At 44.5% G+C, this 19798-nt stretch overlaps 1 protein-coding gene across 10 annotated transcripts in view; it reads left to right on the forward strand.

Annotated features, from left to right (window-relative positions):
* Positions 1–19798, forward strand: part of GCNT1 (glucosaminyl (N-acetyl) transferase 1) — a 203491-nt gene that overhangs the window by 126081 nt on the left and 57612 nt on the right. Inside the window, exon 1 of one of the 10 annotated variants that reach the window (XR_002731836.3) lies at positions 559–1854. The exons of 7 other annotated variants lie outside the window; for them this stretch is intronic. The gene's annotated coding sequence lies outside the window, so the exon portion shown is untranslated. Of the gene's footprint in view, positions 1–558; positions 1855–17828; positions 17888–19798 lie in introns of those variants that run through there. 2 more of the 10 variants (XR_002731838.3, XR_002731837.3) reach the window with 2 other exon arrangements.

The following is a 19798-nucleotide window of genomic DNA, read 5'->3' on the forward strand; positions in this document are numbered from 1 at the left end:
CTAAGATAGTGCCACTGCACTCCAGCCTGGGCAACAGAGTGAGACTTTGTCTCAAAAATAAATAAATAAATAAATAGGCCAGGTGTGGTGGCTCACGCCTGTAATCCCAGCAGTTTGGGAGGCCGAGGCGGGCGGATCACGAGGTCAGGAGATCCAGACCATCCTGGCTAACACGGTGAAATCCTATCTCTACTAAAAATACAAAAAATTAGCCAGGCGTGGTGGTGGGCACCTGTAGTCCCAGTTACTCGGGAGGCTGAGGCAGGAGAATGGCGTGAACCTGGGTGGTGGAGTTTGCAGTAAGCCGAGATCGCGCCACTGCACTCCAGCCTGGGCGACAGGGTGAGATTCCATCTCAAAATAAATAAATAAATAAAAATTAAAAAAAAATTGATGTGAATAAAATATATCCCAATACATAGAGCTGAAAAATATGTGCTGGGAAAATAATATACGGGATGCCTGGATGGAGGTAGGGGCAGTACATAGCCATAACATGCTGGATCCTGTGAGACCAGAACCCAGTAAGCTGATGGGGAGTGCGTTGAAGAGCTTCCAATTTAACTCAATTTGCCTGTTTAGCTGACTTCACTACTGTAAACTCTGAAACAGCAAGATTCCTCCTGTGATCGTATCCCCACCCCCAAATTTAATTCTCTTTATCTCATCTACAGAAATTTCCTCTGTGTTCTGATACCACTTAGGAGCTTGTAGGGCTTCCCTTATCTTTACTGTCTACTGTCCAGATATATATGGAATCTAGTTGACTATCCCCTGTGTCAGTAAAAGAAGCTAACTAAATGGGATCTCTGGGTCTGAAGAATTATTGATTCCTATGGCTTTCATTTCTGCAAAAGGAGTAAACTTGATTTTTTTTCTGTATATTATGAATAAAATCTCATTTTTGTAATTTTTATGAGATGCTCTAATACATATTTAAATTGCTTTTCATTTATTCTTGGATTCTAGAATAATATGTTGGTAAGTACAAAACCAAACCAACAAAGAACCCCAAAGCCACTAGCCCTACACTGATTACACATAAATACTGAACTCTAACGTTGCTCTGTGTTCCAAGGGGCCTGGGCTTCATTTTTAAGATTCAAGAAAAAAAAGCACAAAAAGGAGCCCAGCCCTTTCAAAAGAAGAAATGAGGCTAAAGGTGGGGGAAGGCAGGGTTAAGCTAAATCTCCATGCTAGAGAAAGAGCGTGTGTATTACAAGGAAGTGGTCTGTTCTAGCAGACAGTTGGGCGATGAGGTTGAGGGAGATGGAACAGTTGACTCATGGCTCTGTCTTGCATTTGGTTTGCTGCTAAGAGCCTGTAAAATTCTTAACTATTTCTGAGGGCTTTCTTAGCTCAGTAGTCACTGAGAGAAATGAGCTGAGCTAAGGAGTATAAGGGGAAACAGGCTCCCTGAAGGGTGACCCAAAGGGTGTCGCTTTCTGGGCACTGGTTTTAACTGGATTGGATGACATTTGAGGATTAAGTCAGTCTCCTGGATATCTCATTATTCATGCATTTGTTCCTTTTAGAAATAGTTATTGCATACATAGGGTTTTCAGATGATGTAAACCAAAACACCAGACTCACAATAAAAATTTATAGACAAAAATAATCAAATTCTAGTGATATGGAAAACTTATTGATGATCAGTTAAAGATGGTGGTTTCAACCTCTATGTTTATCTCTGTTCTCTCCAAACATTCCAATACAATGAAAATGGATGATTTTTTTTTAAAGCCACAAACGCATAAGGACAAAGACTTGGAGTGGAGGAAACACCAAGGAAAAATGGAAAGATGGAAACCTGACGGATGAGTGTGAGTTGGCTCAGCAGATCAGTGAGGGAAAGTGAGTCATCCATCCTATTTGCACCACAGAACCACAAAAATGCTCAGAAATTGGGGCCACCAGGAATTTCTAAAATGGGGGTAAATGGGAAAACAAAGTCAGTCAAAAGGCTTTTTAAGAAGCAATTAGGGCCGGGCATCGTGGCTCACGCCTGTAATCCCAGCACTTCGGAAGGCCGAGGCGGATGGATCACGAGGTCAGGAGACCGAGACCATCCTGGCTAACACGGTGAAACCCTGTCTCTACCAAAAATACAAAAAATTAGCCGGGTGTGGTGGCGGGCACCTGTAGTCTCAGCTACTCGGGAGGCTGAGGCAGGAGAATGGGGTGAACTAGGGAGGTAAAGCTTGCAGTGAGCTGAGATCGCGCCACTGCACTCCAGCCTGGGCGACAGAGTGAAACTCCGTCTCAAAAAAAAAAAAAAAAGCAGTTAGACTCCCAGCTTCCTCCTCAATGCCTTGCAGCAGCAGACCTGCCCTTCCCCTTACCTTTGCACAGGACTGGAAATTTAGTTTCTAGAGCTGTACTGCTCAATACAGCAGCCACTAAGTACATGTGGTTTCCGAGTTCTTGAAGTCTGGCTATTCTAAATTGAAATGTGGGTTAAGTGTGAAATACACACCCGATTCTGAAGACTCGGTACAATTAAAAAAGATTTTTTAAAACATTGATTATATGTTGTAGGCTGGGCTCAGTGGCTCACGCCTGTAATCACAGCACTTTGGGAGGCTGAGGAGGGTGGATCACTTGAGCACAGAAGTTCAAGATCAGCCTGGGCAACATAGCAAAATCCCATTTCTACAAAGATTACAAAAATTAGCCAGGTGTGGATGCACATGCCTGTAGTCCCAGCAACTTGGGAGGCTGAGGCAGGAGGATCACCTGAGCCTGGGAAGGTCCAGAATGCAGTAAGCATGGTAACGTCACTGTGCTCCAACCTGGGCAACAGGGCAAGACTCTATCTCAATAAATAAATAATAAAAGCATTGGTTATATGTTGAAACAATAATATTTTTGGTCAATTGGATTAAATAAAACACATTAAAATTAATTTCTCCTGTGTATTTTAAATATTTTTTCACGTGACTGATAGAAAATCTAAAATGGCTTCTGTGGCTCCCATGATATTTCTATTGGGCAGCACTGCTCCAGAGAGTATGAACCAATGGTGACTAGGGGACAAGGGGACAGCAGAGGAGTTTCCACACAGAGAATGGGTTGGCCAAGCGAAAGCTAAGATTAAAGAGCCCAGTCCTCTCTCTCACCCAAATCCCAGAGTGCTGGCAGCTAGTCACCTAACCCACGAGTAGGAGATGGCAGTATTCACTTCAGGGGAAGCTGACCAGCCTGAGGAAAGTTCTAAAGATGCAGAAGCAGACACCATCAGCCTTCTGCCCGTGTCCTCCTCAGCATCCACTTCTGCACCTAAACATGGTTTCCTGGCAATTCCTGCAGCTTTCTTCAGGTGAACGCTTCTCTCAACCTGCAGACAGACCCAGCTAGAACAGGCCGAGAATTCATGGGCTTCAAGGTGGTGGAGAAGGGCATGGCCCTCTTGCTTTTCCAACAGGGAGAGAATCGTGAGGGGCGTGACCTACACTGACCCCCAGAAACCCCCACAGCACTGAGCTCCAATTGTCCACCCACATTGACTTCCTTCCCTTTCCTGCCACTTCTTCACCTCCCTACCAGGGTTTCCTGAGACGACCTCTGAAATAAATTACCTAAACGGGCTCCCTCTTTCTAGGTCTGCTTTGAGGGAACCTCAGTCAAGACAAATTCTGATAGTTGGGGTTTCTCCAGGAAAATAGCCCAGCCATGTCATCCTACAGGGAGGCCACCCGTGGCCATTTATTTATTTACTTTTTGAGACTGAGTCTCACTCTGTCGCCCAGGGTGGAGTATAGTGGCACAATCTCAGCTTACTGAAACCTCTGCCTCCCAGGTTCAAGCGATTCTTCTGCCTCAGCCTCCCAAGTAGCTGGGACTACAGGAAGGTGCCACCATGCCCGGCGAAGTTTTTGTATTTTTAGTAGAGATGGGATTTCACTGTGTTAGCCAGGATGGTCTCAATTTCCTGACCTTGTGATTGGCCCCCCTCGGCCTCCCAAAGTGCTGGGATTACAGGCATGAATTACAGCACCTGGCCTATTTTTTATTATTTTATATTATTTTTGAGACAGAGTCTCACTCTGTCACCCTGGTGGGAGGGCAGTGGCGCGATCTCAGCTTATTGCAACCTCCACTTGCTGGATTCAATTGATTCTGGTGCCTCAGCCTCCCGAGTAGCTGGAATTACAGGCATGCATCACCATGCTCAATGAATTTTTGTATTTTTGGTAGAGACGGGCTTTAACCAGGTTGGCCAGGCTGGTCTCGAACTTCTGACCTCAGGTGATCCACCCGCCTCAGCCTCCTAAAGTGCTGAGCCACCGTGCCTGGCCAGAGCTTTTTATTTTTTAATCTTTATTTTTTTACACTTGATCCTAGCCAAAAGGCCGAGAAGCGATTAATCTTTATTTTTTTAGCTGTGTTGTATAATAATTGGTATCCAAAAAGCTGCACAGATTAATGTACACAATTTGGTGACTTTGCACATAAGTACTGTTAAAAGAAAAACTGTAGACAAATTAAATTTAACAGAGTTTAACTGAGCAAAGAACAATTTGAAAGTCGGGTACCCCACCCCAGCCATCAAACAGAATACCTTCAGAGCAACGCCAGGGCTGCTGCGTGGTTAGAGAGAATTTATGGACTGAAAAAGGAAAATGACAGACAAAAAGCAGAAGTAAAGTACAGAAACGGCTGGATCGTTATAGCTCAGCGTTGGCCTTGTTTGAAGACAGTTTGCACAGTCGACTTCCGATGAGTGGCTGAAGTGTAGCTATTGTTACAAGAGTAGGGTACAGTCTGTTTCCACATCTGCTTAGGTTGCAGTTGACTAAGTATGGAGAAGCCTTTAGGCTAACTTAAAATAGGTAAGGAGGCAGCTTTAGGCTAAACTTAATTTAGCAGTACTTACTGTTAATTACAGGCACTGTGTTGTAGAGCAGATCTCTGGAACTTACTCACTTTTGTATCACTGTAAGTTTATACCCATTGAACAACTCCCCATATTGCCCTTCCCTACCCCCTAGCAACCACCATTCTATTGTTTACCTCCATATCTTTGACTATTTTAGGTGCCTCAGATAAGAGGGATCACACAATATTTGTCCTTCTATGACTGACTAATTTCATTTAATAGAATGTCTTCCTGGTCCATTCATGTTATTACAATAGTAGGATTTTCTTCTTTGTTAAAGCTAAATCATGTTCCATTGTATGTGTGCACTACATTTTCTTTCTCCATTTGTCCGCTGATGTATATTTGGGTTGCTTCCATATTTAGGCTATTGTGAATAATGCTGCAGTCAACATAGGATTGCACATATCTCTTCCAGATCCTGATTTCAGTTTTTTCAGATGTATACCAGAAGCAAGATTGCTGAGTCACATGGTAGTCCTGTTTCTAATTTTCTGAGGAAACTCCGTACTGTTTCCCATAGCAGCTGTACCGTGTTACATTTCCAGCAACGGTTCCCATTTTCTTTCTTTTCTTTTTTTTTTTTGAGAAGGAGTCTCGTTCTGTCGCCCAGGCTGGAGTGCAGTGGTGCGATCTCGGCTCACTGTAAGCTCCGCCTCCCGGGTTCACGCCATTCTCCTGCCTCAGCCTCCGGAGTAGCTGGGACTACAGGCGCCCGCCACCTCGCCCGGCTAGTTTTTTGTATTTTTTTTAGTAGAGACGGGGTTTCACCGTGTTAGCCAGGATGGTCTCGATCTCCCGATCTCGTGATCCGCCCGTCTCGGCCTCCCAAAGTGCTGGGATTACAGGCTTGAGCCACCGCGCCCGGCCGGTTCCCATTTTCTCTACATCCTTTCAGACACTTGTTTTTATATTTATATATAAAATGCATTTTTATATATAAAAAAGTATATTACATATATTTATTTAAAATATTTTAAAATATATACAATATATTATATATATATAAAGTATCTGAGATGATGTAGAGAAAAATACATACTATATTTTATATATATATGATGGCATCACAGGTGTGAGGTGTTACCGCATTGTGGTCTTGATTTGCATTTCCTGGATGATTAACAATGTCGAGCATCTTTTCATATACCTGTTTGTCATTCCTGTGTCTTGGAGAAATGTCTATTTAGATCTTTTGCTCATTTTTTTATCAGGTTATTTATTATTTATTTATTTTCTTGCTCCTCACTCAGAGCCTTTTGGAGTCTACTTCTAAATATGAGCAGAAAGCCCAAACAACCATTGAGGAAATCCTCTAATAATTCAGACAGTAAAGCAAAATTGTGGGTTCTTCTAAAAGTAATCATCTGTTTATGGCTGATTTTTTATGACCTGCTGGTGCATGGGACTGATATTGTGCCCTAACAATACTAAATGTGCAAAAGGATGCATGTATGTCTGTGTTTGTTTTGCTAAACAGAAAGCTGAAACACTGGACTGTCTGCCTCGAAGTTAATAGTCAGCCACCCTCTGAGTACTCGGAAGGTGCTCCTCACCTTGTCAGGTGCTAGAATGCAGACAGTAACGTCAGTCCCTGACTTTGACTGATGTCCAGGAGGTATAGTCTCAAGGAGAAGTCAGATAAGAGGAGAAATGCTTATTGTGCAGTGGGATAGAGTTTGCACAGCAGGAAGGGAGCCCAGAGTGATCCTGAAACAAACAGCTGTGGGGAGAGGCAAGGGGAAACATTTCCAGAGGGCCAGCTGGGGACACCAGAAGGAAGGACATTCCCTGCAGATGGAGAAGAGAAAGGGACACATTTAGCAAACTGAAAATATCCTGCTGGGGGTGGTGGCTCACGCTTATAATCCCAACACTTTTGGAGGCCTAAGCAAATGGATCACCTGAGGTCAGGAGTTCGAGACCAGCCTGGCCAACATGGTGAAACCCTGTCTCTACTAAAAATACAAAAGTTGGCTGGGCGTGGGGGCACATACATGTAATCCCAGCTACTTGGGAAGCATAGGCAGGATAATCGCTTGAACCTGGGAAGCGTAGGTTGCAGTGAGCGGAGATCTTGTGCCATTGTACTCCAGCCCGAAGAGCAAGAGCGAAACCCCAACTCAAAAAGAAAAGAAAAGAAAAGAAAAGAAAAGAAAATATCCTGAGATGGCTGCAGTGAAGGGCGTGATGGAGAAAGTGTCCAGGAATGCGGCTAGAGGGAAGTCCAGGACACCATACTAAAGAGGTAGAATGATTTTCTAAAGAAACAAGGGCATCTCCAAAAGACTCACGGTGACATCACCTGAAGAGAGCCCCTTCAATGGCTTTCACCGTCTTTTTTTTTTTTTTTTTTTTTTTAATTTTTTGAGATGGAGTCTCGCCCTGTCACCCAGGCTAGAGTGCAGTGACGTGATCTTGGCTCACTGCAAGCTCTGCCTTCCAGGTTCACACCGTTCTCCTGCCTCAGCTTCCAGAGTAGCTGGGACTACGGGCGCCGGCCACCACTCCACGGTCTTTTCTTAATGGCGACATGTCTCCCTTTGTGCAATCTGCAGAGGAAATGGAAACGACCACTGCTTCTGTATCTTTTCAAAGAGAAAATGCCTGGGAATGTGGAACCAGGTATAGGAAGGAGATGGAGCAGGTGTCTAGCAAAATTGAACTGTGCTCTTTAAGTCAGCCCTTCTCCCACACAAGCTAGGATTTTTTTTTTTTTTTCCTTGCGTTTCTTACTCAGCGTTTTGGGTCCCTCAACAATGAGCTGAGCTACAGGGCTTTTGATACTGGCTAGTGCTGAACTGTTCCCAAGTAGCATAATATTTTAAACCCGTTACATGGGGAAGATTTCTAGGAAGAAGCATTAATTCTAAAGGGAAAATGGCAGGTTCCTCGTGAAGTGTCAGGGAAGAGACCTGGTCCCATAAAACATCACAGCGACACAGGAGATCTGGAAGGGCACCCAAAGGCAAAGGAAATGAGCCGCTTTAGGTAGGTGGGAGGGGTCTGCAAGGCAGCCCTTAAAATGATCCGCAAAGAGCATATTTGGGGTTCCTGGCTTCTGCTTTGCCAAGAGGATCGTTGTTTAGGGGTTGTGCTGCCTAAAGAGAAGATCTATGTGCCGGAGCACCCAGACCTCACAGTGAGCTGATGGCAAGGTGCAGAGGCGTGCCGCGCTCTCTGGTCTTGACCATGCACTCCAAACTGAGTCACCTGAATAGAGAGCCAGGGCAGAAACACTGCATAAGCCTTCGCTCCGAAACAGGGCGCCAACAGGAGGGAACAATTGTAAGGAATAATGAAGTCATTGGCTTAAAGCAAGTCTACAACCCAAGAGAAAAAACTCCATTAGATTTCAAGGCCTGGCGCCAGGTGCAGTGGCTCAAGCCTGTAATCCCAGCACTTTGGGAGGCCGAGACGGGCGGATCACGAGGTCAGGAGATCAAGACCGTCCTGGCTAACACGGTGAAACCCCGTCTCTACTAAAAAAAATACAAAAAAACTAGCCGGGCGAGGTGGCGGGCGCCTGTAGTCCCAGCTACTCCGGAGGCTGAGGCAGGAGAATGGCGTGAACCCGGGAGGCGGAGCTTGCAGTGAGCTGAGATCCGGCCACTGCACTCCAGCCTGGGCGACAGAGCGAGACTCCATCTCAAAAAAAAAAAAAAAAAAAAAAAGATTTCAAGGCCTGAAAAGAATCTTCTGTGGCTTGAGGCTCTGTTCTCTTGGCCCATTGGGTGGATGGCCTCACCTTCTTGGCCCACCAGGGGTCCCATCCACCCTGCATCTGTGGCTCTGGTCTCAGGCTCATTCTTCCTTCATTTCATCTTGCCTCGGTCCCTTTCAGTCTGGATTGGCAGCATTTCCACTGGTATTAAATTGTTAAAAACGTTGTCAGTCTCCCAGGTAATCTAGGGGTCTAAGCCACAAGACAAGAGAGTCCCTCCTAGGTATTTGTTGGATAATTGTATCTCTATTCCTGGATTCTGCTGAGTTGGTTGATTGGATTCATAAATCACAATCTCATCCCTTTAGCAAATACTGTCCAGACATACCCTTGGCTCTAATTCCAGAGCAGGTCATTTGGTTAGACTGAGAATTTTCCAAATCAAATGCTTAGCAGTTCATTCCTTGATGTGTCTCTTTCTCTTGCATTTTACTCTGAACATCATAGAGAAACCAGACTGTACCTTCCACACTTGGCTTGGAAATCACTTCAGCTCAATATCCAAATTAATCACTTACAAGTTCTACTTTCCACAAAGCAGTAGAAGATAATTCAGCCAAGTTTTCTGCCACTTTATAACCAGGTTTGCCTTTCTTCTAGTGTCCAATACCAATGTCCCTCACTTCCATCTGAGGCTTTACCAGGAGCACTTTTTTTTTTTTTTGAGATGGAGTCTTACTCTGTCGCCCAGGCTGGTGTGCAGTGGGGGGATCTCAGCTCACTGCAAGCTCTGCCTCCCGGGTTTACGCCATTCTCCTGCCTCAGCTTCCCGAGTAGCTGGGACTACAGGTGCCCGCCACCATGCCTGGCTAGTGTTTTGTATTTTTTTAGTAGAGATGGGGTTTCACCGTGTTAGCCAGGATGGTCTTGATCTCCTGACCTCGTGATCCGCCTGTCTCGGCCTCCCAAAGTGCTGGGATTACAGGCTTGAGCCACCGCGCCCAGCCAGGAGCACTTTTAATATTCATATTTCTAGCAACATTCTGTTCATAATGATAAATGTATTTTCTAACATGATAAGAGCTTTCTCTACAGTGTCCCTCGCTTCTTTCTAAACCTTCACCAAAATGGCCTTTACCATCCATACGTCTTTCTTTCTTCTTTCTTTTAATTTTTATAGAGGCGAGTTCTCACCATCTTGCCCAAGCTGATCTCAAAATTCTGGGCTCAAGTGATCCTCCTGCCTCAGCCTCCCAAGTGCTGGGATTATAGGTATAAGCCACTGCACCCAGCTAACATCCATATTTCTACCACCAATCTCTTCAAAGCACTCTAGGCTTTTACTATGAAGCTCCTGAAAATTCCTCTACGTCTACCCATTGTAATTGCCTGTCAGGTTCTTCCTGCTTCTGCACAGGCAAAATCAATTCACTGATATCGTGGTATTGCAGTAAAGAAAGAATTTAATTGATGCTAGGCTAACCATATGGAAGACAGAGTTATTGCTCAAATCAGTCCCGCCAAAGGCTCAGAGGTTACAGTTTTTCAAGGATAGTTTTGTGGGCAGAGGACTAGGGAATGGGTGCTGCTGTTTGGTTGGGGCTGCAATTATAGGGGTGTGGAAATCCATCCTCGTGCTCTGAGTCTGCCTCTGGGTTGAGGGCCACAGGATTGGTTGAGTCATGAGTCTGGAAGTGGACAGTACAGAAAAATCTCAAAAAACAGGCTGGGTGCGGTGGCTTATACCTGTAATCCCAGCACTTTGGGAGACCGAGGCGGGCAGATCACGAAGTCAGGAGATTGAGACCATTCTGGCTAACACGGTGAAACCCCATCTCTACTAAAAATACAAAAAAAAAGTTAGCTCAGTGTAGTGGCAGGCACCTGTAGTCCCAACTACTTGGGAGGCTGAGGCAGGAGAATGGCGTGAACCTGGGAGGCAGAGCTTGCATTGAGCCAGGTTCACGTCACTGCACTGTAGCCTGGGTGACAGGGTGAGATTCCATCTCAAAAAATTAAAAAAAAAAAAAAGAAAGAAAAGGAAAAAAACAGAAAAATCTCAAAAAAACAGTTTTATGTTCTACAATAGTGATGTTATCTGTAAGAACAATTGGGGAATTCACAAATCTTGTGACCTCTGGCTACATGACTTCTGAGCAGTAAAGGGTTAGAGAAACTATCCCTACATTTTAGCAGAATTCAGACCCCTCCCATAATCCTGATCTCACCGCCTTTCATTAGTTTTCAGTCTCTGAGCAAGGATGGGACTAGTTTTAGGAAGGGACTATAATCATCCTTGCTTCCAAGTTAAACTATAAACTGTATTCCTCCCACAGTTAGCTTGGCATATGCCCAGGAATGAGTGAAGACAGCCAGCCTGTGAGGCTTGAAGCAAGATGGAGTCAGCCATGCTAGACTTCGCCCACTGTCATAATCTTTACAAAGGAGGTTTCACCATTACTCAATTCCAAAGCCACTTCCACATTTTAGGTATTTGTTACATTTCACTTCCCAGTACCAAAATCTGCATTTATTTGCTAGGGCTGCCATACAAAGTACCTCAAGCTAGATGGTTTAAAACAACAGAAATGTATTCTGTCACAGTTGTGGAGGACAGAAGTTGAAAATCAAGGTGTAAGCAGAGACATGCTGTGAAAGTCTAGATCTAATTCTTCCTCGCCTCTTCCTGAATTCTGGGAATGACCCCAATCTTTGGCATTCCTCCAATATCGGCTTCTGTTGTCATGTGTTCTCCCACGCATTCCCATGGCATTCTCTTATTTGTGTGTCTGCGTCCAAATGTCCCTCTTTTTATTAGGACACCAATCATATAGGATTAGGCCCATCCCAACGACCTCATTATAACTTGATTATATTGCAAAGACTCTATTTCCAAATAAGATCACATTTGTGGGTTCCGGAAATGAGGACTTCAGCATATCTTCCTGGGGTACGCAATTCCGTCTGGACAAATACACCTGTGTAAACACCACCAAGATAAAGAAATGGAGCATTTCCAGCATTTATCAGGCTCTATCACGCTCCCCTTCAGTCAACACTTCCTAAAGGTAGCCTTTATTCTGAACACCATGGCCTACTTCGGTATCTACAGAGCAGATTTATGCTGAAGCAACAGAAAATAAGATAAGTAATTAGAGCAGCCATATCGTCAAAGATAACCTACACTGTAACGGCTGGACTTTGAGCCATTTCTAAGAGAGTTTCGTTAAAACATTACACTTTTTGAGTTCCAACTAAATGTCAGGCCCTGTGCCATTTATTCATGTACATTTCGTTTTATTTTGTTCCATAAACACCATTTGAGGAAAGTATGCGATTTCTATCTAGAAAGAATAATTGTGACATAGAGTGTTTGCCTAAAACTAGCAAATCTCTAGCTAACAAACAGCTCCCGGAACCAGGCAGAGCTCTCTTGGGCCCCCTGGTTAGTGTTTGGTTCAGCAAATATTTGATGAGAGGTTATTGTAGACACAGGCATAGAGAATCATGCACAAATGCCGTATTTTCCTGCTCCCAAGGAACTTAATATTCTTTGGAGGAACACAGGAGGATATAATTCTAAAATAATGCAGTCATTGTGATGACGGAGGCCAGAGCAAGTTCCAGAAAGGCACAGAAGATCAATATTGGCTCACCTGGAGGCGGGGGATGGTCCAGGAAAGGATCTTAAGCTTTAAAGACAGAATAAGCGGGAAGTAGAAAAAAAAAAAAAAGAAAGATGAGCAGGGGCAGGGAGGCGTGAAACTCAGGAGAAATCAAACAGATGGGGACGGCAGGAGCCTGAAGAAAGAGCTAGGTTTTTGCTGGGGATAAGGATCAACGGTGGAAGTCAGGCCAGAGAAGACTTTTATGTCACGGTAAAAAGAGGACCATGCATTTCTCCTGAGGTAGCACATGCATTGCTTGTGGACTGCTTTCAGTCTGCAGATGGTGCTTTTATTTTGGCCCTCACAGTGTTTGAATAAAGTCTACGTGCCTTTAAACCTCTGGCTCACCCCAGGCCGCACTGTTCCCTATTGTTTAATGCTGACCAGATATGGTCAGGTATATGACCTGGATGTGTGGCATCTAGGAAGGAGACTGGGTGCCACTGTAAGGTTTAGACAGGGAAGGGACATTGGCCATCCTTGATTGTTTTTTTTTTTTAATTTGTTTTAGAGACAGGGTTTCATTATGTTGCCCGGGCAAGTGATCCTCCCACCTCAGCCTCCTGAGTTATTGTGATTTTAGGCACTTGCCACTGTGCCTGGATGAATGGTAAAGTTCTCTAGAAACAGTTTCAGAGATGGACTTGAGAGAGTGAGACTGAGGCAGGACGATCATTTAAGAGGTTATAAAAATGGCAAGATGTGGTTGCTATCTGAGCAATAGTAATACAAGAGAGGAAAGGCCATACTTGAAAACCATTTAAGAGATAAAATCACTAGCAGAGAGTGAGTCTCTGGAGGTGAGGAGGTGGGAAATGGTTTTCTTCCCATTCACAGTGGGGCATGCTCTGCAATTTCTGCATCGGTTCTAATTCAAGGACACAGGCTGGTGCACACAAGTGTGGGCCAAAGAGGTATTGGAAGATGGCACAGAACCAAGTGGGAAAAGAAGAGGACCTTGGCTCCATCTAGAAAAGAGCTTCAGCTTCTCTTGGCAAAGCTTACACTAGTGAGGAGAGTTTGAGAGTCAACACCAAACCCAGCTGTAAATCATTGCAACTGATCATCTTCAGCAATTGCTCTACGCAGGTGGTTATGCTGATGTTACTGGTTGGTAAAATAGTGTATTAACTCTTTTAATTTTTTTGTCATCTTTACAAAGTGAGAGTTAGAAAGTATATGAAGATGTGACTTCTGAAATCAGTAGCCAGTGTCCTGGCCCTGACCATAAGTAGCAGTCACCCCATTGACCTTAAGATTAGGACCCAACCAAGACCTTTCTGAACAGGCCATGCCTGAAAAAAAGCAGATTAAAGGACTACAGCCTTTCTGTAGTCCTTTAATCATATGTAGCATGATTTTGGGAGACCCAAGGAATGGGCCCATCTAAAATCTAGGTGATTCAATCGCGAATCTGTGAAAGCCATTATTTCAGAATTCCCACCAAAAATTCCCACCAGACTTGCCTTTTTGGCCTAAATTTTGGTTCGTTCTTAAAAAGCAAATATCCTTGGGAGGGATAAACATTAAGCTTTATTGGTCACTTACACTTTTGTATGAATGAGACAGTGCTTTTCTGACTAGGTTTGATAAAGGAAGAATGCAGAAGCAGATGCTTGAGTTCACGTAAAGAAATCCCCTAAAGAAGACTGAACCAGGAACGGGGAATCTACAGATGATGGCCAGAGTAGGATGTAGAGCAGGGATTAGCAAACTTTTTCTTTCTTTCTTTCTTTTTGAGACAGAGTCTCACTCTGTCACCCAGGTTGAAGTGCAGTGGCATGATATTGGTTCACTGCAACCTCTACCTCCCAGGTCCAACTCCCAGGTCCAAGTGATTCTCCTGCCTCAGCCTCCTGACTAGCTGGGTTATAGGTGCCTAACACCACATCCAGCTAATTTTTTTGTACCACATCCAGCTAATTTTTTTGCTAATTTTTTTTTGTACAGTACAAAAAAACCCTCAGTAGAGACAGGGTTTTTCCATGTTGGCCAGGCTGGTCTTGAACTCCTGACCTCAGGTGATCCACCTACCTCAGCCTCCCAAAGTGCTGGGATTACAGGTGTGAGCCACCATGCCCAGCCCAAACTTTTGCTATAAAGGGAACGTAGGCAACATTGTACGCTTTGCAATGCTTATTGTTTCCATTGCAAATACTCAACTATATCATTATAGAGCAAAAGAATGAGCACAGCTGTTAGAATAAAACTTAATTTACGAAAGTGAGTGGTGGCAGGCAAAATATGGCCCAAGGGCCACAGTTTGCCATCTCTTGTAGAGAGGGAAAAACAAAACAAAAACAACAACAACAACAAAAAAAAACATGGGCCTTGGAGACAAATAGACTTGAATCCAAATCCCATTAGTTGATCTCGCTAATCCTCATTTATCTCAAATGTAAAGTGGGATAGCAATACCAATCTCCAGTATAGCAATAAAGCTGAGAGAAGATCCTAAATATAAAGCCCTTAATGTTGTGCCTGACACATGTAGGCACCCAACCAATATTAGTCTCTACTTTGACTTTTCCTTGAACTGACTTTGTTCAATGTATGTGGGTGTTAATAAATTGTTGTCGGTCATTTGATTAACTAGTAATCAAATGGCAGATCCTAGAGAAGTAGAGTATGAACCAGGATGTTTCTGGGATCCCATGTTTCTTGGAGTGATAAGATGGGACGCACTTGAGATGTTGCATGAAGTTTGGACGTTACTAAAGGGAATTGAAGATTCTCTGTATCAGGACATCTTGGTTGCAAGCAAAATAAATTGACTAATTGAAGCAAAAGTAAATTTACTGGAAGAATATGGTGCAGCTCATAAGATCCAAGAGAAGCCAGATAATTATATTTACAGCTAATGAGGCAGCTGAAAGAGATCTCAGAAGAAGAATTTCATATCAGTCTTGACCTGGCTGCTAGGAAACTAAACCTTCTATATTGAAACATTTAGCCCAACATGCAAGACCCATGGAGAATTCAGATTGGATGAACATGGTGACAAGTTGCCCCTTCACTGTTTTGGAGAGGAAAGATGAAGGATCTTGAGCAAGGATCTTCTAGGGGACTTCCTTAGTGCAAGAGCTGGCACCTGGATTTACAGACTGGTTGAGTGAAACTAGATTGTGGTCCCCATAGTCAGCACTTATGACAAGAAAGTTCTCAGACTCAACAAAACATATCAGGATTATTGGGATGAAAGGCCCCTTGTCCATTCCAAAGGGACTTACAGAGCATCTGCTCCATTGTCCTCACTGCCTTGAGAGGCAGGTGGGGCTCAGCACTATGAGATGACTTTCCTAGGTTGCTCTGTAGGGAAAAAATGGAGCTGATGGCGTCTTTGGGGAAGGGGAGAGAAAAAAAAAGATGGAGATGGACAGAAAAAGGAGAGGGAAACAAGAAGGCAAGAAGGAAGGGAAGGTGTTTCTCATGAAGGGCGGTGGTGTGGATCCACTCACTCATGACCCAGGGCTGTGGCTTGCCTGCCAGACCTTTGGGCTCTGAGGGAATTGAGACAATCTGGGCTTTGTCAGCTCATGGACCACCCTTCCATGTGTTCTTTGAAAATATGTGAGGCTGGACTTGGCAACAGCTTCCTCTTTGGAACAATTACTCCCATTACTGCTACTTCTTATTAAGCTCTATGTGTCCTGGGCTATCAGGCCATTGCATATATTTCCTCACTGATTCCTCTCAGAAAGCCAATGAGATAGATGATAGTATTGTCCCCATTTTATAGATGAAGATAGTGAGCATCAGAGAAGTTAAGTAACTTGTCCAAGGGCAGAAACAAAGTTTAAGCCAACACAGTTGTGAGACCACTGACCACAGACAGTAGGGGATTTACAGCTTAAATCCTGCTAGATCCAGGCCCTGAAGAAATGGAAGTGAGGGCAGGAGAGTTCCTCATCTCCTGTTCCAGCTCAGACCTAGTCCTATCTCTATGCCTTCAGCTCTTTAAGCAGGACTTAGCTTTTTGAACTTAATTTTGATCTGGTTTTGGAAATGCAGCTGCCTCCTGCTGAAATGGTCCCACTCTCCATCTGGTGAATTAACTTGCTTTTCATCTCCTCCTCCCTCTCTTGGCCTGCGGGTCACTGGGCTACTTGATAGCACCTTGGCCAGAGAATCAATGGCTAAGGAAGGGAAAAGAAGGAAAACTTAGCTCAACTCTTGTTACCTGAAGCGGCAGCTGAAACCAATGCCCACAAAGAGGGTTTTGTATTTCCCATGAATTTAAAATGTTTCTGTCACTCATGCTACCAAATGTCCTGAGTTGGTGATCCAAAAAAGAATGCCATCATTGTGCAAACAGGGCAATTTATAAGAAAATTCTTCACAGCACACAGCTATGCAGTAAAACCTCAATCCCAAGGAGCTCATTGCTAGGCTCTTTCTTTGTTGCTCCTGCCTTGGTTGGGGGTAGAGGAGAAATGAGGGGGGAGTAGCACTGCTGAAAATCCCAAGACCTTCAGGAGGTTCAAGTCCTGCCCCCTACCCGCTTTGTGGTTCAGTTCATGCCCCCCACAGCCTCTGTGCTACTCCCTCATCCCTACCCCCTCATTTTCTTTTCTGTATGCCATTTCCCAATCCTGGTCAGGAAACGTAAAAGCTTGCTCTTAAAATTGAGATGTCTCTATGCCAGAAAGTTACTAACAAATTATAAGCAGCTACAGTCGATATTGGCTTCTGATAGTCCTGATCATTTGGGAGAATGTTTTCTGCTGGGGTTGGCAGTCAGGAGGAAAAGGAGGCCATCCCCCATCAAAAGGGCAGCACGCATCTTTTGAAAAGGTTCTCTTTTCTTTGCTTCTCTTTCCTTCTCTTTTTCCTTTCTTTTCTCTTGCTTTTTAAAATGCTCTCCCTCACAGAAGGAGGGGAGCCACTATTGTGCAAGAAAATTCTCTATTGACTTGCAACTTAGCGGTGCAGTAAAGGTTTGCTCACATGCTGAGGGGCAATTCTATTTTAGCTGAGGGGTGATTCTATTTCTGGCCTCAGGCTGAGAGAGAAACAAGAAGGAGAAAGTTCCTATTGTCATCAAACAAAATTACAACAAGTTTAGTTTAAAGATCTTAATTGGCTTTTATTTGTGATTCTAGAATCAGGCAATTCAGAATCTGCCTCATTCTATAAAGTAGAATGTTGTGATGAGTTGGGCAGAGGAGGTTGGTTTTACAGACAGAAAGGAGCTGAGGAAAGCAGAAACAGAGAACAGGTGGATTAGTCGTTTCAAAGTTACCTTCATTATAAAGATCAAGGCAGAGGGGATTTCCTCATCATGCTCATTGAGACTGGCCTGTTTGGGGATTTGGCTATTAGCTCTTTCTCTCTCCTGATTTCTTGGAAGTTCAGGTAAGCAACTTTGCTTTAGCTTGGTGGTATGGAACATTAGCATGAGTGACTCTATTTTGGTTTGGTCTGTTAGGCCTAGTGCAGGAGCTCATTTCAAACCAGTGGCCTCCCTGCTGTACATTTTATTTAACGCTAATTTTGACTGAATTTCTTTCCTAAGTTATTCTTCTTAAGAACGTCTTCCTTTTTTTTTTTTTTTTTTCTCTTTTAAAAGAGGGTCTCAGTCTGTCACCCAGGCTGGAGTGTGGTTGTTACAGGAAAGGAGTCCCGATCCAGACCCCAAGAGAGGGTTTTTGGATCTTGTGCAAGAAAGAATTCAGGGTGAGTCCATAAAGTGAAAGCAAGTTTATGAGGAAAGTGAAGGAATAAAAGAATGGCGGCCGGGCGCGGTGGCTCAAGCCTGTAATCCCAGCACTTTGGGAGGCCGAGACCGGCGGATCACGAGGTCAGGAGATCGAGACCATCCTGGCTAACACGGTGAAACCCCGTCTCTACTAAAAATACAAAAACTAGCAGGGCGAGGTGGCACGCGCCTGTAGTCCCAGCTACTTGGGAGGCTGAGGCAGGAGAATGGCGTAAACCCGGAAGGCGGAGCTTGCAGTGAGCTGAGATCCGGCTACTGCACTCCAGTCCCGGCGACAGAGTGAGACTCCGCCTCAAAAAAAAGAATGGCTACTCCAGCCGGGCGCAGTGAGTGGATCACGCCTGTAATCCCAGCACTTTGGGAGGCTGAGGTGGGTGGATCACGAGGTCAGGAGTTCGAGACCAGCCTGGTCAATATGGTAAAACCCCATCTCTACTAAAAATACAAAAATTAGCCAGGCGTGGTGGCACGCGCCTGTAATCCCAGCTACTTGGGAGGCTGAGGCAGGAGAGTCCCTTGAACCTGGGAGGTGGAGGTTGCAGTGAGCCGAGATAGCGCCACTGCCCTCCAGCCTGGGGGACAGAGCGAGACTCCATTAAAAAAAAGACAAAGAAAAAGAGAATAGCTATTCCATAGACAGAGCAGCCCCGAAGACGGCTGGTTACCCATTTTTATGGTTATTTCCTGATGATACGCTAAACAAGGGGTGGATTATCTGTGCCTCCCTTTTTAGACCATATCGGGTAACGTTCTGACGTTGCCACGGCATTTGTAAACTGTCAGCATGCTGGTGGGAGTGTAGCGGTGAGGACAACCAGAAGTCACTCTAGTGACTGTCTTGGTTTTGGTGGGATTTAGCAGGCTTCTTTGCTGTAACCTATTTTATCAGCAAGGTCTTTACGACCTGTATCTTGTGCCGACCTCCTATCTCATCCTGTGACTTAGAATGCTTTAACTCTCTGGGAATGCAGCTCATTAGGTCTCATTCTCTTTTTACCTAGCTCCTATTCAAGATGGAGTTGCTCTGGTTCACACACTTCTGACAGAGTGACACCATCATGGCTCACTGCAGCCTTAACCTCCCAGGCTCACGTGATCCTCCCACCTCAGCCTTCTGAGTAGCTGAAACTACAGGTGTGTGCCACCACATCCAGCTAATTTTTGTATTTTTTGTAGAGACGGGGTCTCACTATGTTGCCCAAGCTTGTCTGCTAGTCTCGAACTCCTGGCCGCAAGCAATCTGGCTCCCAAAGGCCAGGCGTAAGCCACCGTGCTGGGCCTATTCTTAGACACACCTTTTTTTTTTTTTGAGACAGAGTCTCGCTCTGTCACCCAGGCTGGAGTGCAGTGGTGCTATCTCGGCTCACTGCAAGCTCTGCCTCCCAGGTTCATGCCATTCTCCTGCCTCACCCTCCCAAGTAGCTGAGACTGCAGGCGCCCACCACCATGCCCGGCTAATTTTTTGTATATATATATATATTTTTTAGTAGATATGAAGTTTCACCATTCACAGGATGGTCTTGATCTCCTGACCTTGTGATCCACCCGCCTCGGTCTCCCAAAGTGCTGGGATTACAGGCGTGAGCCACTGCACCCGGCCTCTTAGACACCTCTTGAATGCCAAAGTGAATTAAAATTTCAACTCTCTTTTCTCCTCCTTGATCTTCTTTTAAAGATCTTGGGGGACATGTTATTAATATGTTTCTAACATTGCATCATAAAAAGTCTCAAACAGAAGTAGAAAAAAGGTTATACTGCATCCTTATCCACTCTGGGTAATTTTAAAGCTAGCAAAAGCAGGGTCATAAATGGAATTAAATAACAAACAGCGGGTTGGGGGGGCACGGAACAAGATTCTCACTTTAGAA

Source organism: Piliocolobus tephrosceles, chromosome 14, assembly GCF_002776525.5.
Source record: "Piliocolobus tephrosceles isolate RC106 chromosome 14, ASM277652v3, whole genome shotgun sequence".
Lineage (NCBI taxonomy): Eukaryota > Metazoa > Chordata > Mammalia > Primates > Cercopithecidae > Piliocolobus > Piliocolobus tephrosceles.